The sequence below is a fragment of the Stegostoma tigrinum genome, chromosome 1, assembly GCF_030684315.1.
Source record: "Stegostoma tigrinum isolate sSteTig4 chromosome 1, sSteTig4.hap1, whole genome shotgun sequence".
NCBI lineage: Eukaryota > Metazoa > Chordata > Chondrichthyes > Orectolobiformes > Stegostomatidae > Stegostoma > Stegostoma tigrinum.
In genome coordinates, this window is record NC_081354.1 from 132,853,090 (window position 1) to 132,877,480 (window position 24,391).

The following is a 24,391-nucleotide window of genomic DNA, read 5'->3' on the forward strand; positions in this document are numbered from 1 at the left end:
CAAGAAGACAACTCATGACTTCCTTCTCAAGGATGATGGGTATTGCTGGCCAGCCAATGATGCCCATGTCCCACAGTTGAATACATTTTTAAAAATTTGGCAAAGTGATAGTGTAGCAGTGACTATCACTAGGCTATTGTTTTGGAGATGTAGTTCACAATCCGCCATGGCAGATGGTGAAATTTGCATTTTATTAAATCTGGCAATTTAAAAAAAAAAGTTAGCCTCATGGTAACTATGTAACCGTTGCTGTTTTGTTTGTTTGTTTCTTAAAACCGACTTGCTTTGCTAATGTCTTTTGGGGAAGGAAATCTGCCTTCCTTAAAAGGCCCAGCCTACGTGTGACTTCAGATCCATACTAATATGGCTTTATGCCATCTGAAATGGTCAAACAAGCCACTCAATTGTGTGACAAACTCAACTGTAACAAAGTCTAAATTTGGAAGCCTTTGCAATGTTTATCAGCACCAGCCAGTTGGCATTTGTTTAAAAACTAGTGATCCTACTTTTTCCTTCTGAAGAAACATGACATCATCAAAAATATTGAACAAAAACAGAAGTTGCTGGAAAAGCTCAGCAGGTCTGGCAGCATCTGTGAAGAGAAAATGACAGTTAATATTTCAGGTCTGGTGACCTTTCCTCCAGAATGTTTTTGGGTCACCAGATCCGAAATGTTAACTGTCATTTTTTTTTCTTCACAGGTGCTGCCAGATGTGCTGAGCTGTTCCAGCAACTTCTGTTTTTGTTGCTGATTTACAGCATCCACAGCTCTGTTGGTTTTTATTTTATGGTTTTTCAGAAACAGGACTGAAGAATGCACGTTTTTCTTGCAAATTGAGTTCAATTTCATAATATGAGGGAAAACGTCGTAATAAAAGGGAAAATTCCAAGTGAACTAACAGCAAATATTGGGCTAACTTTTTTTAAACTCATCCAGGTGATGTGGGCATCTCCTGGCTGGAGCAGCATGTATTGTCCATCTCTAGTTGCATTAGAGAAAGAAGGTGCTGGTGAGCTATCAGCTTGAACTGCAATCCATTTTTGTGTAGGTACATGCACCGCTGATACGGAGGGAGCATAGAATATAGCACAGCATGGTACGGGCCCTTCAGCCCACGATGTGGTGCCGAACTTTTACCCTAAACCTAAGGTCTATCTAACCTCCACCCCTACCTTTATACTATTATCCATAATGCCTGTCTAATAGCTGCTTAAATGCCCCTAACGAGGCCGATCCCACTACCCTCTCCAGCAATGCGTTCCATGCCTCCACCACTGAGTGAAGAACCTACCTCTGACGTCTCCCCAATATCTACCTCTACTCACTTTAAAACTATGCCCCCTCGTAAGAGCTATCTCCACCCTAGGAAAAAGTCTCTGGCCGTCCACTGTATCTATACCTCTGATCGTATTGTACACCAGAGAGTTCCAGGATTTTATCCCAGTGATATTGAAGTAACAGTGATGTATTTCCAAGTCAGGATGATGAGTGGCTTGGAGGGGAAGTTGTAGGTAATGGTGTTCCCATTTATTTGTAGCCTTGTTCTCCTGGATGGATGTGCTTTTGAATTTTAAAGATATTATACAAGCAACCTTGGTGAATTTCTGTTTGCTTATTATTAATGTTCCACGCTGCTACTATTGAGTGGTGGTGGAAGAAGTGGATGTTTGTGGGTATGATGCCAATCAAATGGACTGCTTTGACCTGGACAGTGTCAAGCTTCTTGAGTGTAGAGTGAGGAGAATTCCAGCACACCCTGATTTGTGCCTGGTAGGCAGGCTTTGATGACAGGAAGTGAATTACTCACCACTGGATTTCTAACCTCTGACCTACTCTTGTAAACAGAGCATTTATATTAGTAATCTGGTTAAGTTCAGTTTCTGGAATGGTATTGGTGGAAACTTGGGTAATATCTCATGGTCACATCTTTTAACCTAATGTTATGATGCCATTTTTCAATCATGATTATTGAATGCTTAATATTTAATGTTAAATATGTACTTGAATTTGAAGGATTGTAAAGATATTGGGATTGTAGCTTTTAAAGATATACACAAAGGCACATTGTTTTAAACAAAACACTTCTTGGAAATCACGTTTCCAAGTAATTGCTGGTCTTAATTGCTTTTACTCCCTTTGGAGAATAACACCTGAAGATTTTTTCACCACTGGGTTTTATGACTATTCAGTTTGAGCAGTGTTTTGCAGGCTTTGGAGATTGGTTTGGATTTCCAAGTGGAATGAAGCTTATTAAAAGAAAGAACCTTCCTGGTTTAGCTCTCCTGTTTCTGAAAAAAATCCTGTTGTAAACCCGATTTAATAATTTAAAAGAACATGAGGAAGTATCCTGAATTGTTTGTTTCCTGACCAAACTGTTTACAAATATCCCAGCATCAGCTGTCTGTGTTTGGTGGTGTATGCCTACATATGCCAGAGCACCAGACTGATTAGGCAGCTGAACAACTCAAATCTGCTAGTCTTTGCCTTCATAGTAGCCAAAAATGTTCTTTCCCAGAGTGAATCTCTGAAGAGAAATCTGTTTCGTGTTTGTGTGTGTGTGTGTGTGTGTGTGTGTGTGTGTGTTAGTTAGTTAGGGTAAGTATTTTTAAATTTTCGTTTTTGCAAATTGTGTTAACCAGTTTCAGCATAATGATAAATCAGTATTTAGTTGATGATCTTTCTATTTTAAATCTGAATTAGAGAGAGCTTCCAATTGGCCATTTCCAGAGCTGGGTAAAATAATATCAGAGATAATGGGAACTGCACATGCTGGAGAATTCCAAGATAATAAAATGTGAGGCTGGATGAACACAGCAGGCCAAGCAGCATCTCGGGAGCACAAAAGCTGACGTTTCGGGCCTAGACCCTTCATCAGAGAGGGGGATGGGGAGAGGGAAGTGGAATAAATAGGGAGAGAGGGGGAGGCGGACCGAAGATGGAGAGTAAAGAAGATAGGTGGAGAGAGTATAGGTGGGGAGGTAGGGAGGGGATAGGTCAGTCCAGGGAAGATGGACAGGTCAAGGAGGTGGGATGAGGTTAGTAGGTAGATGGGGGTGCGGCTTGGGGTGGGAGGAAGGGATGGGTGAGAGGAAGAACCGGTTAGGGAGGCAGAGACAGGTTGGACTGGTTTTGGGATGCAGTGGGTGGGGGGGAAGAGCTGGGCTGGTTGTGTGGTGCAGTCGGGGGAGGGGATGAACTGGGCTGGTTTAGGGATGCAGTAGGGGAAGGGGAGATTTTGAAACTGGTGAAGTCCACATTGATACCATATGGCTGCAGGGTTCCCAGGCGGAATATGAGTTGCTGTTCCTGCAACCTTCGGGTGGCATCATTGTGGCAGTGCAGGAGGCCCATGATGGACATGTCATCTAGAGAATGGGAGGGGGAGTGGAAATGGTTTGCGACTGGGAGGTGCAGTTGTTTGTTGCGAACTGAGCAGAGGTGTTCCGCAAAGCGGTTCCCAAGCCTCCGCTTGGTTACCCCAATGTAGAGGAAGCCGCACCGGGTACAGTGGATGCAGTATACCACATTGGCAGATGTGCAGGTGAACTTATGCTTAATGTGGAATGTCATCTTGACGCATCTGCTCCCACGATAAGACATCCACTCCCGCACATCCCAGATGTCCAAGTTCTTTAAGGACCGCAATTTTCCCCCCACAGTGATCGAGAACGCCCTTGACCACGTCTCCCGTATTTCCCGCAACACATCCCTCACACCCCGCCCCCGCCACAACCGCCCTAAGAGGATCCTCCTCGTTCTCACACACCACCCTACCAACCTCCGGATACAACGCATCATCCTCCAACACTTCCGCCATTTACAATTCGACCCCACCACCCAAGACATTTTTCCATCCCCACCCCTGTCTGTTTTCCGGAGAGACCACTCTCTCCGTGACTCCCTTGTTCGCTCCACACTGCCCTCCAACCCCACCACACCCGGCACCTTCCCCTGCAACCGCAGGAAATGCTACACTTGTCCCCACATCTCCTCCCTCACCCCTATCGCAGGCCCCAAGATGACATTCCACATTAAGCAGAGGTTCACCTGCACATCTGCCAATGTGGTATACTGCATCCACTGTACCCGGTGCGGCTTCCTCTGCATTGGGGAAACCAAGCGGAGGCTTGGGGACCGCTTTGCGGAACACCTCCGCTCAGTTCGCAACAAACAACTGCACCTCCCAGTCGCAAACCATTTCCACTCCCCCTCCCATTCTCTAGATGACATGTCCATCATGGGCCTCCTGCACTGCCACAATGATGCCACCCGAAGGTTGCAGGAACAGCAACTCATATTCCGCCTGGGAACCCTGCAGCCTCATGGTATCAACGTGGACTTCACCAGTTTCAAAATCTCCCCGTCCCCTACTGCATCCCTAAACCAGCCCAGTTCATCCCCTCCCCCCACTGCACCACACAACCAGCCCAGCTCTTCCCCCACCCACTGCATCCCAAAACCAGTCCAACCTGTCTCTGCCTCCCAAACCGGTTATTCCTCTCACCCATCCCTTCCTCCCACCCCAAACCGCACCCCCATCTACCTACTAACCTCATCCCACCTCCTTGACCTGTCCGTCTTCCCTGGACTGACCTATCCCCTCCCTACCTCCCCACCTACACTCTCTCCACCTATCTTCTTTACTCTCCATCTTCGGTCCGCCTCCTCCTCTCTCCCTATTTATTCCAGTTCCCTCTCCCCATCCCCCTCTCTGATGAAGGGTCTAGGCCCGAAACGTCAGCTTTTGTGCTCCTGAGATGCTGCTTGGCCTACTGTGTTCATCCAGCCTCACATTTTATTATCCTGGGTAAAATAATAACCTGTGGAATCCGAGAATGACGGTGCACCACTTCTATCTTGGTCAAAACATTAAATTATGCTTTATTTTTGACCTATTGTGCAACATTTTGGTGGCTGGGAGTCCTGTTACCTTGCTGAAATAGTGCACTGCTCACTGCTAGGATCTCAATGGTCCAGTTGGTCATTCTCCAGTTAATTTTACATGTCATGGATTTTAGACAAATTTTGCAAACATTATGTGCTTTGTGCGAAAACATGAAGCTTGGTATGATTCTCAATCACAAATATTTCTAGAAGTGAACTACCAAATGGCCTCTTCCATTGTCCTTGACACTAGATGTGTTAGGCTTAGTAATGTTTTGAAGTTATTTCTACCATTTTAAATTTATTCTAATAATTATTCCGAGCAATGTACTTCTACAGACTAATTAATTTCCAAACAAGTAATATTTCTTGTCATTTATTTTTGAGTTAAACAAACACAAGTGTAAACTTCTATAGGAAGGAGATAATGGGAACTGCAGATGCTGGAGAATCCAAGATAACAAAGTGTGAAGCTGGATGAACACAGCAGGCCCAGCAACATCTCGGGAGCACAAAAGCTGACGCTTCAGGCCTAGACCCTTCATCAGGAGGGCACCTCTCTGATGAAAGGTCTAGGCCCAAAACATCAGCTTTTGTGCTCCTGAGATGCTGCTTGGCCTGCTGTGTTCATCCAGCTTCACGCTTTATCTTCTATAGGAAGGATACTGTTAAACTTGAGAGGGTGCAGAAAAGATTTTAAAAGGATGTTGCTGGGATGAGTGGATTTGAGTTATAGGGAGAGGCTGTAGAGGGCTTTTTAGCCACTTTTTTCCTCGGAGCATCAGAGATTGAGCAGTGACCTTTGTAGAGTTTTATAAAATCACGACAAGAATGGTTGGTGAATAGCCAAGGTCTTTTTCCCTAGGGTGGGGTAGCTCAAAAAAAGAGGGCATAGGTTTAAGGTGAGAAGACAGATTTTTAAAGGACCTGAGGGGTAACTTTTTCATGCCGAGTGGTGCACGTGTGGAATGAGCTACCGGTGGAAGTGGCGGGGCGGGTACAGTTAGAACATTTAAAAGGCATCTGGATGAGTGTAGGAATAGCAAGGGTTTAGAGGGATATTGATCAAATGCTGGCAATTGGAACCAAGTTAGATCGGGATGTCTAGTCGGCGTGGACAAGTTGGACCAAACAGTCGTTTTTGTGCTGTGTAACTCTATAGTGAATTTACAATTTCATAAAGTAATTACTAGTGCTAATTTCCTTTGTACCATCATCCTTTGCAGGTCTTGGTTTAGTCTTGCAGTTGGAATGACCACCAAGGATTTGATTCTTCAGCTTGACAAACAGCCATTATACCTTTTGTTATCAGTTGGCTCAGGAACGATTTGCCTTGCAGGTAGGTACTCAAATTTATACATTAACATCACCAAGGCCTCTATTGAAAATAACAAATGCTTTCAGAAAACCTAATTTGTTATGCTGTTAACCAGGAGTAGCGTTTTGATTTAAACGATAGTTAGCGATATTAGATCAGTTTTGACTTGACTACACAGTCACTGGAATACAAATAACTTCATTCAAAGGACAGTGTTGGTGCCTAATGACTGGCCATTTCTGACTTCTGATGTCACAGTGAGATTACTGCCAACTGAGGGACTAACTGCATTAGCAAATAATGGATGAGCAGGTTGCACTTTTGTCCTCCAAGCAAACTACCTAGGCCCAGTTACAATATGGCTAAACCCCTTTAAAGAGAGAAGGTTATTCTGTGTCTCTAAAAGTCAATATATTTTATCAACTGTCCCTATCATATCCTTGGCCTGGAATAATAATTCTATAAAATGTAGAACAGGAACAGAAAACAGTATAAAGTTCAGCAGTTATAATGACAGTGGTAATGGAAAACTAAGAACTTTGGTAATAGTGCAGAAAGAAAGCTTTGAAAAGGTAAACAATACTACTTGAACAAAAGTCATCTGTTCAATTGTCATGTGCTGTCAAGGTTCAGTTTACAGGCTGAGCTGATGTAATTTTGCTCTTTTGGTCACGGTTCACATTTTGTATTCTGGTGCATTTTACTGTGTGATGCACCAAATTATATTTAATTTCCAAACACTCTTTTAAAGGTGTTTATATAGTGGTTCTTAACCATGCAATTCAGGAAAGTTCTGCGTTTCTACCTGAGAGGAGTACAGTTTCCCTATTTGTCTCCAAAACAAGGAGGGAAAGATTTAGAATCAGTACATCTGGTAGCTGTATACTCACACCTGGAAAAGGAATTTATCTTAAGGGACAGTTATCCTCTGTTCCTTGCCAATCTCCCTTAAATGCAACTTTTCCATATCAATCAAATAACTTTTAATGTCTCTGGCGGTAATGAGAGAGACAATGAGCTGCCTTGTTAGCCTTATGCATATTTGGGGCAATTTTTGTAAAAAAAACCTCTGGTTTCTGGATAGTTCATGACCTTTTGATGTAGAAAATACATGTATAGAATATGTGTGGATATAATATTTGGCTTTACTGTGAATTCCTCCTCCACACTCCTGTTGTAGTCAACTAACTTGCATCTACTTGTTACCTGGTGTCATATGAATAGCTACTTGGTAAGTTACTAGCGAGCTGTTGTGAAACTGGAAAACTGGAATGAGTCATCCCTTTTCAGCAAGGAACAGAAAATATTGAGGTAAGAGATGTATAAATGGAAAGAGAAACTTCCATCAGCTGAAATACTCTGCAAACATTTAAAATTTGCTTTCAAAACTCCTAATTACATTAAAATCATTCTTGGGGATGAGCAGAGTTTGTTTTTGCATGGAACTTCCTATTGTTACTCTTGCTCTGCTTGTATGCTGCACCAAATATTCTTAGGTTGTTGTTTGCAACTATTTAATGGTGTAAGTATGTGAAACTGCTGGTTACCAGATCCCTGCTTCTGCTATAATTAAATATTTAATGTGGTAAATTGGGTAGAATGAGGGGTATTAATTGGCACCCAAATACAAACATTTGGATCAGGATGAAGCCATTCAGACCTCTAGCCTCTTCCACTGTTGAATTAAATTGTGGTTGATCTAAACACCTCAACTCCATTTATCTGCTTTTCATTTATATCCTATGTTACCTTTTATTTTTAAAAAATTCTTTGCCTTGAAACTTCTAATTGTCACAGCATCCATATTTTGGAAGAGTGAGTTGCAGGAATCATTCATGTGGTTTCTGATTTTGCTCCTGAATAACCAAGCTGTAATTTCATGATGAACTTTTTTGTTTTTCAATCTTCCACCGTAGGAAATATGTATTTATGAATCTATGATAGCAAATCACTAATGTTTTTAAGCCCTTGATCAGACCAACCTTCAATCTTCTGTGCCGAAGTACATGCCAGGTTTATTTAACGTGTCCTCATAATTTAACATTTTGAATTGTTAAATTTGTGCTGCATCCTATCTGAGGTCACTATGTCCCTGCAGAGATTTGATGCCAAAAATTGAATTCCACACTTTGGATAAGTAAAAGAAAGGCTTTGTATAACTGAAATATAACTTCTTCCTCTTTTTATTCCTGCCACATTGAGATTAAGCTCAAAATTCCATTAGCTTTCTTGATTTATTTTCTTAGCTTGTTTGGTCATCAACATTGCTTAACTTCTGTATGGTTCCTAGTTTATTGCCTTTCAAAAAATATTTGATTTATCTACCTTGGATCCAAAGTGGATGATCTCTCTCATTCCTGCTTACTTGTGTGTGTATATCCTTTTCAAATGTAAGATTTTAAATAATTCTGTGAAATAATATTCACCTTTTTAATGTACTTCAACACTTTCCTATGTTTGGGTTCCCATCTCCACGTCCTCGCTCTGTCCTATATGATTTCATAACCTCATTATGATGTCACTGGGTACCTAAAACTGAGCTTCACTGTGGCAGCCTAATGTAATTTAAATAGTCAAGTGAAAGACTGATAAGGTGCTCGTAAGTGATGTAACTAAACAATATGCTAGTACTAATACAGCCTAAATGTAGGAAAACCAAGTTGAACATCACACCTTTCCTTTCTATAATGGAGTCTACAAAATACATGGGTTATTCCAAACATGATATCACCATCATATTTTGCAGACATCACAAAACTTGGAACTACATTAAGCAATAAGGAGGATAGTGACATTCACCTCCCAAAGACTGGAACTAGGGACTTAAGAATGGAATTTGTGGTGGGGATCGAGGAAAATGTTGGCATGTTTAAGGAAAAATGTGGATGAAGTTACTTGAGTGCAATCTAACCTTGAAATCTGTACAATGACTTCCCCTTCATGATTTACCACACCTTTCTAAATTCTCATTAATTTTGTCACATGGACTGTTTTGAAGGCACAAGATGATTTGGGACAGCCAACATTATTTGGTAATTGACAGCACATTGTTGATAAGAAATTTTAAGTTTGCCAATAAACTAAGGCCATCTAAAATACCAGTGGCACATTGCACAAAACATTGCATTCATGTTTTTTGCAGTTTTATATTGGTCTTTTCCTCTTTCCGGTCCATATTTCTCCTTTGTGTACTATTGTAGCCTCTGACTTGTGCCCAAAAATAAAGCATGATAATGCAGTATTGAGGAAATGTTACATAATCAAATCCTTTCAAATGAGAAACTACACCCACCACCTTCTCGAATATATGTGAGTTATCCTATGGTGATTTCAAACCAGAGGATTGGCTTTATTCTCTATATCTTGGCCAATATTAATCATTCAACCAACGTCAAAAAATGAATGAGCTGGCTATTATAATTTGGCTGGTTGCATGAGTTGCCTGGTTTCCTACATTACAGCAGTGCCTACACTTCAAAAATTGGCTGTAAATGGTCTTGGGGCATAAGATCATAATGTGCAATATAAATGAATTTTCTTTTTGAGAATAAACAATATGTATGTTACTAATTATTGATATTGATGTCGTATATCTATATGTGTAGGTCCCATTGCAACTCTCTGTGCCCGATTAACAGAGAATATCTTTTGTTATTGACCAAAATATACAACTTCATATTTGAAATTCAGATTTATGTCAAGTGCAAAGGGATCTTAGTGTTCTAATGTGAATCATGAAAATGTTTCAATGCAGCTACAACAAGTTAAGGTGACTAATATCTGTAAGAATGATTCTGACCTTTTCAGTTGCTTGCCATTTCAATCAATGCTATTGCTCCTATGCTAGCTCTTCTGTCCGGGCCTACTGCAGTGTTCCAATGAAGCTCAATGCAACCTGGAGGGCCAATTTTTGAAACCGCTTCAAAATATTACCCCTCTCCTCTATTTTTATTACACCATGCCCTCCCCCAAGCTGTACAAACATCTTGTCTTTTTCACTCATCACACATCACTATCATTCCATTATCACCAATAGCACTACCTTGTCTTTTGCTCCAGGCACCCTCACCATCAGAGCCACTTGCTTTGCCTCACTCTCTATTATCAGAATTTAAAAACCCACAATTTACCAACTGTTCCGATTCAAAACATTAACTCTGCTTTTCTGTCCAGTGGCTGCCAGACCTGCCAAGTTTTTCCAGCACTTGGATTATTTCAGGCTTCTAGCATCTGCAGTATTTTGCTTTTATTTAGTTGGATACTGTTCTTTCTTGAGTTGTACTGAGCCACGAAGTAAGGATGTAATACTTGAGCAATACAAAAGAGACCACATCTTGAATACTCTGTGTACTTACTTTGTATTCATTCGGAGCTTGCAGGCTTTATTGGCAGGGTTAGCATTTATTACATAGACCTAGTTACCCTTAAGGTGAACTTTCTTAAATTGCTGCAGTCTATTTAGTGTAAGTACCCCCACAGAGGTGTTGGGGAAGGAGTTCCAGGACTTGTGCTCAATGACAGTAGAGCAACATATTTCTAATCAGGATGGTGAGTGGCTGGGAGCGGAACTTACAGGTGCTAAAGTTCCCATTTGCCTGCTGCCATTGCTTCTAAATGGTTAGTGGTTGTGGGTTTGGAAGGTGCTGGTAAAGGATCTCTGGTGAATTCCTGCAGTGCAAGTTGTAGATGGTATACACTGCTGCCACTGAGTGTCAGTGGTGGAGGGAGTGGATGCCTGAAATGTGGTAATTAAGCGAGCTGCTTTGTCCAGGATTGTCAAGTTTCTTTTATAGCTGGAGCTGTACCTCTCCAGGCAAGTGGGAATTATTCCATCACACTACTGACTCGTGCCTTGTTGATTGTGAACAGGCTTTAGGCAGTGCTTTTTTATTTATTCATTATTGTAGGATATGGGTGTCATTGACTGTCCAGCATTCAATGCCTGTCCCTAGTTACCCTTGCGAAGGTAGTGGTGAGCTGCCTTCTTGAATCGCTGCAGTCCACCTGCTGTGGGTTGACTCATAGTGCTATTCGGGAGGGAGTTCCAGGATTTTGACCCAGCGACAGTGAAGGAACGGCGCTATGTTTCCAAGTCAGGATGATGAGTGACTTGAAGGGGTGGTGTTTCCATGTGTGTGTTGGCCTTCTACTTGATGGAAGTGGTTGTGGGTTTGGAAGGTGCTGCCTCAGGATCTTTTGAGCTTCTGCAGTACATCCTGTAGATAATACACACCGATGCTGCTGAGCATCAGTGGTGGAGGGAGTGGATGCGAGTGGTGAGTTACTCAATGCAGGATTCTTAGCCTCTGACCTGTTATAAACAGCGTTTAAGTGGCTAGTGTAGTTCAGTTTCTGCTCATTGACACCCACCCGACCAGGATGTTGGTAGTGCGAATTTGAAGGTGATAATGCCATTTACTGTCAAGTGGCAGGGTTTCATTGTACCTTGTTAGAAACGGTTGTTGCCAGGCACTCGTGTGGCATGAATGTTTGTTTAGATATTGTCCAGGTCCTATTGTATTTGGGCATGAACTGCTTCAGTGTATGAGTAGTCACAAATGGTGCTGAATGTTGAACTATCATCAGCAAATGTTCTCCCTTCTGACTTTACAATGGAGAATGGATGGCCTCCTTATATTCAAGGAGGGATGTACGTATACTGGAGGCAGTTCAGAAGAGGTTTACTAGATTGAGTATGGGGTTTTGGCCAAAGTTACAGAATGTATCAGTTGACATTGATTTAAATATAGCAAATGTCTCAAGAAATATAATTTTGAAACATTTGTGTTTATGCTGCTGTGTAATGCTATGACATTTTATTTTGGAATTGTGGAAGTCGGAAAGTAAGCAGTGCATTTCCTATGTTGTAAATTTTTCAACATTTTACCCACCCTAGTATTATCAAGCATTCTAAGGACAAGTGTTGCATGTTTTAAGAACATTTAATGCAGACTTGCTTATCACTGAAGTACTCAGAGAATGTTAAATTTTAGGATGTATAGTTTGAGTGAGAGATGCTACTTTTCTGTCTTAGATACAAAGTTTCTATTCTATTAATTGAATTAGTGCATGATGTTCTTCAGCTCATCAGTCTCTTTCATGGAGTGATTTGTTTCTCATGATTTGAGTGTTTGTGCCGCTTCAGCTATTAGGTTCAGAGTAATTCATTGAGAGATTCTTTGAGATTCATCACAATAATATGCCAGTATTCAAGCTTTTCCTATAAAATATTTTCAGAAGTTATTTACCCAAACTAGTCTAACTTTTCTATTTAAATTTTAACTCTCTTTTCCAAAACGATCTATTAAAATCTGACTATCAACTTCTCCCATATGAAGAGTTTGGTGCTGTTAAAAGCCAAAATAAGACATTGCAATCATATTTTATCTGTAAATTTTGTGGATACTAGTGTGAGAAGTTTGTCCTTACAGCATTTTTGGCCCTCTTGAACACGCTGCAAAGCTGAACCTTTTTTAGTTTGCAGCATAAATCTAGCCTTGAGGGAGTGTTAATATTTGAAATACTGCTATTTTGTCATATTCTAAAGTTAAACCTTCCTTCTACCATGTTTGCACTCTGTCTTTACAATAACTCAATAGCTCATATTTCTGTTAATTGAGATAATTAAAGTCTGATACAAATGTTTTGATGGGGATTCTCTGCCAGTCAATTTTAATTTTAATTTGTCATCCACTATTGCAGCAATGATTTGATATAAATTGAACTTTCAGACTTCAGTGTAATATTTTCATTGTGTTGATTCTCTATCTGAAAATAATGATCTTTAATTTTAACAAATCTATGCGCCATATTTTTTCGTCTATTCCGTATCTTCTGCAACCCCATGCAGCCAACTGCACCTTCTTCACTCTGAATAATTATACTTCACTCCATTTTCTGCTTCTTATCTCTGTATCTATTATGGGACACTTTAACAAAGCCCTTTTGAAAATCCAAATAAATTACATCTTCTGCATTACCTTTATCTCTGATGCCCCTCAAAAATATAATAGCACCAAAGTCTTCCCTTATGAAATCTTTGCAAACAGAATATTGGAATGTCCAAGAATAATACCACAAGTCTATACTTGATAAAATAAGATATGGGTACAGGAGCAGACTATTTGGTCCACTCAGTACATGCTGTTACTTGTGCCCTAGGTGAGTCTCTTCCCATCTTTCCTCCTCTAAATCTATTGCAGTAGTCCTTTCTTTCTTCCTCATCTGGTATTTAACTTTACCTTGAATGCATTTATTTGCTTCAAGAACTCTATGGTAATATATTCCATATTCTTACTACTGTTGCAATAAAGAAGTTTTTTTCTGAATTCCCAGTTAGACTCTTTAGTAACTATCTTGTAATGATGACCTATCAATAGCCTCCTCTCCACTAGGGGAAATATTCTGGTCATATGCTTTCTCTATCAAAATCTTTCATAATCTGAATACCTCTATTAGATCCCCCTTAGCCTTTCTGTTAGCAACAGAAAAGAAACCCAGACTGCAGTCCTTTTCTGATAGATATACACAGCTGATTTTAGGGAGTTCATAATCTCAGTTACCTAAGACGCAGTTGGCAATTTATTACAATTTCTCAATTTATTGAGAAGCAACAGTTTAGTGTCTAATTAACTAATTACCACAAAGAGAGGAAATGTGCAACCCTTAACACAGAATGGTGCAGTACTGATCCCAAAGTCTTTCAGTTGTCTGGAGGGAGAGAGGAAGCGCAGTCCATCAGCCCATTCATCCTATGCTAATTTGTGGTGATCCTGCTCTTCAGCCTACCAAAATGTATAATCTTACATTTGGGCTGAACTTGCCATTATTTTCCTGTTTTGCAACTTTATTAATGAGCATGTTTAATTTGCTGCTATTTTCCTTTTGTGTTGACTATTCTCATCACTCCTCCCCCAAATAATTGTATCATCTGCAAGTTCGAACATGTTCTTTAATTCCAGAGTCCAAATTATTAATATAAATTGTGAACAGCCATGGTCCCAACACTGTTGTGGAGCATGTTTTTTTTTGCCGTTCTGAACGATTACTCTTTTTTTCTCACTGTCTCTCCCTTGTATCTTGAAACTTCTTGCAATCTATTTTGCCACTTGTCCCCTGATTCTGTTTTCACCTAGTTTACTGTGGAGCACCTTATAAAAGCAGCCTTTTGAGAATCCAGTTGATGTATGTATTACGTGTTACCATGTTCTACTCTCTGAACTTTTTTGAGAAAGTGACAATGAGGTTGGTCAGGCAGATTCTCCACTTTTGAAACTCTTGTTTCTATTCATTCTAATAGTTCTCATTCCTGGATGTTCTTATATTCTCCCCCTTTAGGAGGGATTCCACTATTTATTTTTTTTTCTACCACAATATTAAAATTGACGGGTCTATTTTACCCTGTTTTCCTAATTGTTTTTGAAAATTTTCCTAATCTCCATCTTCTGTTTTATCATGCAGTCTTCTGCTCTACCTCTACTTTGTCCTAATCCCTGCACATTTTTATGATGTTTCATCTTACAATCTCACCACTGTTTTGTGGGCAGTAATTTGGCTGTTGGAATATAATGTACAAATGCACTGATGCACAATATTTCTTGTATGATAATAAATTAGAAAGGGTAGTCATACAAATGGACCTGGGTATCTTCATCAATAAGTCACTGCAGGTTATCATGCAGACAGTTAAGAAGGCCTACATTATTATAAACCTTTATTTCAAGAGGTTTTGGGTATTGGAGTAGCCAAGTCTTCAGTTGTTCCAAACCTTGATTAGACTGGATTGGAGTGCTGTGTATAGAGCATGATTGAAGGAGTGAAACAAAACCCTCTAAACCCATTACCTGGATGGCTGGACAGTCTGGTGAAGTGACAAAACCAGAAATTGCTGGAAAAGCTCAACAGGTCTGGCAGCAACAGCGGAGAAAAATTGGAGTTAATGTTTCAGTTTAAATGACCCTTCTTCCGAACCAGTGAGGAGAGATTGGGGAACCGTGACCTGTATTTTTGAGAGTATCAAAGAACCACAGGTCATCTCATTAAAACTTAGAAAATACTTATTGGGATGAGCATGACAGATACACGTAATATGTTTCCTGTGACTGGGGAGTCTTGAACTTGGAGAGCCAGTTTTAAAATAAGAGGAAGTTCCTTGGGACAGAGTTGAGGAGAGATTATTTTACTATCTAAGTCATGGAAATTCTTTATCCCAGGCGGATGGGGAAGCTCAGTCATTAAATTAGTTTGAAGTAGAAACCTGACATTTATAGATACCAATGGCATATAAGGCTATTTATATAAGGGATTAGTTTGGAAAAAGGCATTAAGTGTATGATCAGCCAGAATGGCATGGCTGAATAGCCTACTCCTGTGTTCGTTCCTATTAAACACATTACACAGTAGTTATCCATTTCATTTTATTCTCCAACTCGGCTTCTCTTAATTAGTCTGATTATCCACCATATTTATGTCCTCTGTAAAAACTTTAATGCACATTATACTACTGTCGTTATTGCCTTGATGTCTTCTGTAACTTAATTTCTTGTATTTGACTTGGGATCATTATCCATTACTGGATCCAACAGTGAATCTACACCAATGTATTTTTTTTAAAAGATATTCTGGGTTAGAAAGGATTCTTCACCTTGTGGACAGTCAGCTGTCCAATCCTTTACCTACACTTTTTTTGTCTCATGAATATGAAGGCAGTTCAAATCTGCCATGATAATTCTGTTGTTTGCTCCATTCCCTAATCTGCTTCCTTATTTCTTCTTTACCACCCTTCCACAAATAATATTCGGTGATCTGTACACGGTCTTTTTTTTTAATCTATCCATATGGATTCTGTGCTGATAGCATAAAGACAAATGAATGCCTCTATCTCTAATAAATAGAGCTACTTCACTTTTTTCCTTATTTCTATTTTTTCAAAATGTTATATCCTACAATATTAATTCTTAGTTTTAATTTTCTATAGCCAGGTCTCTCTAACTTTGTGCATCAAACTGTAATGATAGTAACACACTAATGAAAATTAATTCATTTTTCTAGTGCTACAGGGTCCTGGGACTAAAGTGAAAACACGTGTGCTTTTGCGAGCAAATTACATGCTCCAGTGATGGTGGAAGTCACTCTGCAACCAATTGGTATCTCTGGTTATCAAGATGGAAGATTTACCAGAATAGCTGACACCGATGTCAAAACCGTTTTGAATCTTTTGTATCAAGAAAGGCGAGTGATGCAGCTTATCCCCAGACAAGAAGATCAAAAGAACAATGGAATGGTAGGTTTAACCAACTAATTTAGCAACTTACTGTCCAAATAGACGAGTAAAGCAAATAATACCAAATATGACTTATAGTACACGATGGAAATTACTGGAAATGCTAGGTACATAATTGGCTGGGTAATTGATATTTCCTTGTCCTAAATGTTATAACATTTATACTGAAGACAGATCTTAATTACTTGGAGAATGTAAAGTGGTATTTCAAATCCATTTGAAGTTAGTTGTGAGATTAGCTTTGGTGGCATCTGGTCATGTATTGGAGCTACTTTAGTGTTGAGTATCTGCCCATTGAAAATGAAATGGCCAGTTTTGTGGATCATGTGTGACAAGTCCTTCTCTACGTAAATGTAACTGTTGACAACACCTTCCTATTCCAGCATTCCTCTACTGTCATCCAACAAGGTGGAATTGCTCTTACTTAGGCACAATATCAATCATCTGATTGCAGTGAGAAATGGACTGGCATTGGAGACAGTCCAGAGAAGGTTCGGTTGGCTGATTCCAGGTGTGGAGAAGGTGGCTTATGAGGAGAGATTGAGCAGATTGGACCTGTACTGATTGGAATTTAGAAGAATGGGAGGTGATCTTATTGAAATAGACTGTTGGGGGACCTGACAGGGCACATGTGGAAAGATTATTTCCCATTGTGGGAGAATCTAGGACCAAAAGGTATAATCTTGGAATAAAAAGATGAGAAGGAATTTCTTCTCTGGCTCTGAAGTTCTTTGCTGCAGAGGGCTGTTGAGTATGATCAAGTGTGAGATGGACATTATTTATCAGTAAGGGATTTGAGGATTATAGAAAAAAACAAGCAGGAAATTGGAATTGAGGATTATCAGGTCAGCTATGACCTCAGTGAATGGTGGAATAGGCTTCATGAGCTGAATGGCCTGCTTCTGCTCCCACATTTTAGGGTCTTAAGCCTTCTCCACATTCCCTCTGGTTTTTTCTAAGGATCTGTCGAGGTTATTTCATCTACATGTGTCCCAGCAACATATTCCAAAGGCACTGCTTTAGTTTCTATATGTTTGCTGATGATGCCCAGTTTAATCTTGCCACCACTTCTTAATTGAGCAAACATTTCCTCCAATTAAATATTAAGGTTAAAACTATTGTGTGTTTGGTCCCTGCTCAAAACTCTTTTCCCTCGTTACCAATTCCATCCGTCTCTCTCTCATCACTGACTAGATGATCTCTTAATAAATATATGGCTACCACTTTGGTGTAACATTTGATCCTAGGATGAGCTTTCAAACCTATTTGTACCAATGTCAAGACTGTCTGCTTTCTATCTGGCATTTCACTGAACTTGTTTAAAAGTTTTCACGCCTGTGGAGTCAAGTTAGGTAAAGGGGAAGCACAACAAGATCTAGTTGTTCTTGTACATCAGTCAATGAAAGCAAGCATGCAGGTACAGCAGGTAGTGAAGAAAGCTAATAGCATGCTGGCCTTCATCACAAGAGGAATTGAGTATAGCAGCTAAGATGTCCTTCTGCAGCTGTACAGGGCCCTGGTGAGACCGCACCTGGAGTATTGTGTGCAGTTTTGGTCTCGCAATTTGAGGAAGGACATTCTAGCTATTGAGGGAGTGCAGCATAGGTTCACAAGGTCAATTCCTGGAATGGTGGGACTATCATATGTTGAAAGATTGGAACGACTGGGCTTGTATACACTTTGAGTTTAGAAGGATGAGAGGGGATCTGATTGAGACGTATAAGATTATTAAGGGATTGGACACTCTGGAGGCAGGAAGCATGTTTCCGCTGATGGGTGAGTTCAGAACCAGAGGACACAGTTTAAAAATAAGGGGTAGGCCATTTAGAACAGAGTTGAGGAAAAACTTCTTCACCCAGAGAGTGATGGATATATGGAATGCTCTGCCTCAGAAGGCAGTGGAGGCCAACTCTCTGGATGCTTTCAAGAAAGAGATAGACAGAGCTCTTAAAGATAGTGGAATCAAGGGTTATGGAGATAAGGCAGGAACAGGATACTGATTGTGGATGATCAGCCATGATCATAATGAATGGTGGTGCTGGCTCGAAGGGCCGAATGGCCTACTCCAGCACCTATTGCCTGTTGTCTGTATTGATGAGTGAAGCATGTTTGGGTATCGGGATATAATGATTGAACCTTCAGCTGCTTTAGCAATATTCTCCAAGTTCATCCAGTTCCTATTTTTTTTCTTAAAGCATTGAGTATGGCCAAATGCTTTTGATCGTTTTTGATCCTTTCTTCCACAACTGGTTTGGGTCTACTTTTTCCAATGTGAGCTGCTTTGGGACGTGTACTATGTTGATTTATTATATAAATGTAAGTGGCTGTAACGTGATGTTTTTAGGTTACTTTTGGGAGTCAGACAGGTCATTGTCAACATAATGTCCTTTAATCAATTTTAAGGACTTCAGTCCATTGGTACTTGATCTGGTGCTGCTGTTAACATGGTTTGGTGAGCAGTTCAGCTTAGTTTCACTGTTGTAATTATCTTACATTTTTGTTCTCTGAAATTATACATGCACCTTAAGACACTTAATCATAATCTTTGTTATGGAGCTCCAGAAATAGAAGTTATCAAGTAGCCTGCTGGAAACAAATTCTAGTTCTAATTTAAATGTAAATGTGACAGCACTGATTAATTGAACACTGCTAAGTTGTACAGAAGTGTTGCAATTACCTTTTTATTGCAAATCTTTTTGAGCTGTGCTAATACTGTTTCCATATGCAGATAATATACAAGCAAGCCAAACTGTGTTGGGAAGAGGCCAAAATAGATTAAGCTTGATTTTGACTTCATTTGCTATCAAATTTTATGATGGTTAGTCTAAGCAGAAAATGATCATATTCACATTTTCTCAATTCTTAACATTTGGGAGGCACTTCTGGTTACTTTGGTGTTTTGATTAATCCAGTCATCAAAATCATCTTAGATAACAAGGTGTAGAACTGGATGAACACAGCAGACCAAGCAGCATCAGAGGAGTGGGAAGGCTGACGTGTTTTGGGCCTAGACCCTTCTCTAGGCCCAAAACATTAGCCTATCTGCTCCTTTGATGCTGCTTGGCCTGCAGTGTTCATCCAGTTCTACACCTTGTTATGTCTGATTCTCCAGCATCTGCAGTTCCCACTATCAAAATCTTTCTCAGTTTATTTTGATTCTCCATCTATAAATGACTGTGTAACCATGTTCTGGATTATTTAACACAGTAAACTTATATTTTCATTGTTATTTTTCCTTTCAACAAATGGACTTTCTTGCACCTTGGATGGTTAGATAGCCAGAACTACTTTCTGCATTTCTTTCTGGTAAATAATTATCCAGTAATTACTTGCTGATTGCTCAAATTATATCTGTGATGTATTCCTAAATTCTACTTGAGCCAATTTTAATATTCTGTTGCTATATTTGGCCTCCTGCTTCATTTAGAGCCTCTCTTAAGCTGTCAGAAAATTCCTATGCTTTATCCACTTTTTTTTTGTCTTTTGCGGCTTTGAAATTGTATATATTTTATTGACTCGAATTACTTTTCAAATTGGCAGAATACCTACAAATAGGGAATAATGTCATAATGGAAAAGATGCTTTACTTGAAACTTCTCTTCAAGCTTTGTTTAAATTTTGAATTCAACCCTGATTGTTCAAGGCAGTGCTCTGAGAAAGAGAAGTTTTTTTTGGATAGAATCCCTAGGGTGTGGAAGCAGACCATTCAGCCCATTGAGTCCACACTGACCCTGCCCTGCCCCACCGTCCCTGCCCAAAGAGCATTCGATCTTCCTACCTTGTAACCCTGCATTTCCCATGGCTACTCCACTGAGCCTGCACATCGCTGAATGCTATGGGAAATTTAGCTAATCTGCCTAACCTGCATATCTTTGGATTATGGGAGGAAACCACTTGGCAGAAACCTATACAGACACGGTGAGAACATGCAGTCACCTGAGGGTAGAATGGAACCCTGGCCCCTGGCACTGAGGCAATAGTGCTAACCACTGAGCCACCATGCCACCCTTCCTTTTATTTTAAATTGAATTCAGCTTCCACAATCTATCGTGGCAGGAATTGAACCCAGATTCTGCGTCTGGATTAAGACTACAGTGATAGTGCCACTAGGCTGTCACCTCCCAAATTTTCAAAGGACACGTACAGATGCTCTGACCATCATCTACTTTTTTGAGCTGAAATATTCTCTGATTCATCATTTAGAACAATGCCTTGACAACAAATTAGTCAATTTAGCTGGCTTACAATGCCAACAATATCTGGATGTTAACTTTCAATCAGCATTAATGGGTGCATTCTTCACAGCACTGCCTCTACCAATCAGAGTCCACTTGCCAACTCATCAGCGTTCTACTTCTGCAGTACAAATATTTTCCCTATTCTTGCAAATTATCCCAATGCATGCAAGACTGTAAGGTTCTACAATTATATTATGCTCATCAATACTCACATTTGGTTTCTTATCGACCATTGAAAAAAATTGAATGAATGTTAATGGTACCTCCTGCAGCCAAACTGTAATGTGCTCTGTCAAAAGCAGCAAACACTGTTGACAGAGCTGCAGAAGAGTTCACGTATCTTTGATGACTAATGACTACTACTTATTTGTCAGTCTTAAATTCTAATAGCTCTTTTGTTTCTTTCTCTCCTATTGTCCCTGATAGACCAAGCAAATATCTCGCTCTGATTCTATGCTGACTACATAATGTATTGTAATAGACTGAGTTTCTCTTCCCCTTTCTTGAGGCAAGATCTGATGACCACAGACTGGGATGAGGAACTCTTAATATTGATTTACGTCTTTCTTTTAATCTGAGTTGAAATTTACCAGCAGTTACGTCACCTTGTAACAACTACCCAGAAACCCAATTTTATCAAGCGTCACAATAATTTGCAAATATCTCTGCAGAGTGGGTCAGCACGTTACAGACTTAAATTTATTTATGGAATGCCGATTTCAACTGGGGACAGATGTACCAGAGGTCTTGGTTTTATCTGAGGTTGGTAAAAATAATGCTCCTTTCCTTCACGAGAAATTCCATTCTGAAAAGTACTATTTTGTGCAGCTTTGAAAATTTAGAAGCATAATTTTAATTCCTATGAACATGATTACGTATTAGATCGGTGGAAATTATGACCTGAAAAATTGAAACCAGAATATAAGTAATACATGGTTAATAGTGTTGCAAAGCTACAACACAGTACAGAGTATCAGAAAATGTTTTCTAAACCTTCAGTTTCATTGTTGCATTTTCTACATTTCTGACTTTTATGGCTGCGTTTGCTGCCACCATGCTTGTGGTGTCACTGCTAGCAACAAAGAATAGTTTCACCAGAAATATTGAGCCATATAAGGTGTAGTACCAGTAAATTGTTTTAAGGGTCTTAAGTTTGCAATCTCACTCTGACAGTCTCATACAATGGTCAAGGATTGCAGCTTTGAGAGAATGAAGCTCCAAACACCAGTTGACGTTCCTGGGATCATGGCTACAATTTGTTTTATGATCCCATTCTCTAGATATCCAGTTCCTGACTCATCGCTGCCTCCCTCTCCTTCACTGCCCATGTCTCTGTGCGTCTCTGTGAAACCGGGCAGTGAGGGGCCAAGAATGGGTAGTGAATGAAGCATTGAGACAGCGGCAAGCAAAGTGGTGAACAAACCAAGTGATGTTGAGTGAATGGGAGCACAAGCATAAAGTCAGTGGTACTTACTTGCATCTAAAGATGGATTAGGTGCAGACTTCCCATTCTTAGGCATGCAATGATGAACCAGCAACACCCAGCTCCTGTTCATGTTGTTCTTCTGCAGAGAATTGAAGTGCCCTTTTGGTTTAGATGGTGTCATGTACTGTTTGATTATGGAATATTAATCCAAAACTAGTCCAAGACATCCATGATAGAGATCGTCAGACGAACATTATATAATTTTGTGTGCTCTCCTTGCTGTATCCTCAGGTCGTTCAAATGAAGATGTATCCCGATCACCTTTCTTTAATTCACTTCTATTTCCAAACTTCCATTTTGTGCATACTGCAGATCATGAAAATAAAAGCTTAGCTTCATCCAGCCACTACTAATTTGACTTTACCATGATTTGCCTCTTGTTCAGATTTGTTCAAATTTTGGGGCTATAAATTAAGCCCCCCCCACTCCAAAATTGGGAGCAGGGAACGGGAGGAGCTCCATAAATGCTATGAGTGTTGTGCTTGTCTCTACTCCCCGCTGAATTTATATCAGTGACTGGTGGTATTGGACAACCTGCCCACCAGTGAGTCAATTGAGATGCTTAAGTGGGCAATTAATGTTACTACTGCCATTTAAAGCGCTACAGGGGAGGTCCATTCAGTGGCCAGGCAGGAAATTCTCCCTCTGTGTTACTAATAGACAAGATTGTGGGCTTTGTTATAGGCTGCCTGGGACTGTAGGAGGCCACCTGTTCAAGGCTTACCTTCTCCCAAACACTTTCTCAGGTGGTGTTTCTCCCATGGCTTCTCAAAATACATTTTTCTTCCCCCCACAAAGCCTGCCTGCTTGGCACCTGGTAAGATAGAGATGCTGAAATCCTGACCTAGCCCTGCACACCTTTTTGATTGAAGACCATAACACACAGGAGCAGAAATTAGGCTATTCGGCCCATTGAGTCTGCTCTGCCATTCAATCATGGCTGATAAGTTCCTCAACCCTATTGTCCTGTTTTCTCCCTGCAACCCATTGATCCCTTTTGATAATCAAGAACCTATCTATCTCAATTTTAAATGTACTGAATGACCTGGCCTCCACAGCCTTCCTTCTGTGGCAGTGAATTCCATAGATTCACCACTCTCTGGCTGAAGAAGTTTCTCTTTCTCTCTGTTCTAAAAGGTCTTCCCTTTATTCTAAGGCTGTGCTCTCTGGTCCTAGTCTCTCCTCCCAATGGAAGCATCTTCCCAACATCCACTCTGTCCATCAAAACTCCAAGGGATACAGTCCCAGAGTCCTCAAATATTCCTCACATGTTAAGCTTTCTATTCCTGGGACCATTCTTGTGAACCTCCTCTGAACCTGCTCCAGGGCCAGTACATCCTTCCAAAGATATGGGGCCCAAAACTGCGTACACTTCTCCAAATGTGGCCTGACCAGAGCCTTAAAGCCTCAGTAGTACATCCCTGCTTTTATTTTCAAGTCCTCGTAAAATAAATGCCAACATTGTATTTGCCTTCCACTGACTCACCCTGCAAGTTTACCTTGAGAGAATCCTGGACTAGAACTCCCAAGTCTCTTTGCAGTTCAGACTTCTGAATTTTCTCCCCATTTAGAAAATAGTCTGTGCTTTTATTCTTCTTACCAAAGTGCATGACCTCACACTTTCCCACATTGTATTCCATCTGCCACTTCTTTGTCCACTCTCCTAACCTATCCAAATCCTTCTGCAGCCTCATTGCCACCTCAATACTACCTGTCCCTCCACCTATTGTTGTATTGTCTGTAAACTGAGCCAGAATGCCCACAGTTCCTTCATCTAGATCATTAATGTATAAAATGAAAAGTTGTGGTCCCAAAACTGACCCTTGCAGAACCCCACTTGTCACTGGCTGCCATCCTGAGAAAGATCCCTTTATCCCCACTCTGGCTATCTGCCAGATAGCCAATCTTGTATTCATGCCAGCACCTTGCTTCTAACACCATGGGCCCTTATCTTACTCAGCAGCCTCCTGTGTGGCACCTTGTCAAAGGCCTTCTTGAAGTCCATGTAGATAACATCCATTGGCTCTCCTTGGTCCACCCTGTTCGTTACTTCCTCAAAGAATTCCAGCAGATTTGCCAGGCATGACCTCCCCTTGATGAAACCATACTGACTTTGTCCTACTTTACCATTCATTTCCAAATATTCATAAATCTCATCCTTTACCAGAGGACTGTCCTCTTT

General features: G+C 40.4%; 1 protein-coding gene across 11 annotated transcripts in view; it reads left to right on the top strand.

Annotated features, from left to right (window-relative positions):
* Nucleotides 1–24,391, top strand: part of LOC125458468 (atos homolog protein B) — a 203,212-nt gene that overhangs the window by 125,242 nt on the left and 53,579 nt on the right. For 10 of the 11 annotated variants that reach the window (XM_059648730.1, XM_048543777.2, XM_048543785.2 and 7 more), the window contains 2 exons: nt 6,112–6,224; nt 16,254–16,485. The gene's annotated coding sequence lies outside the window, so the exon portion shown is untranslated. Of the gene's footprint in view, nt 1–6,111; nt 6,225–16,253; nt 16,486–21,369; nt 21,486–24,391 lie in introns of those variants that run through there. The other variant, XM_048543814.2, reaches the window with a different exon arrangement.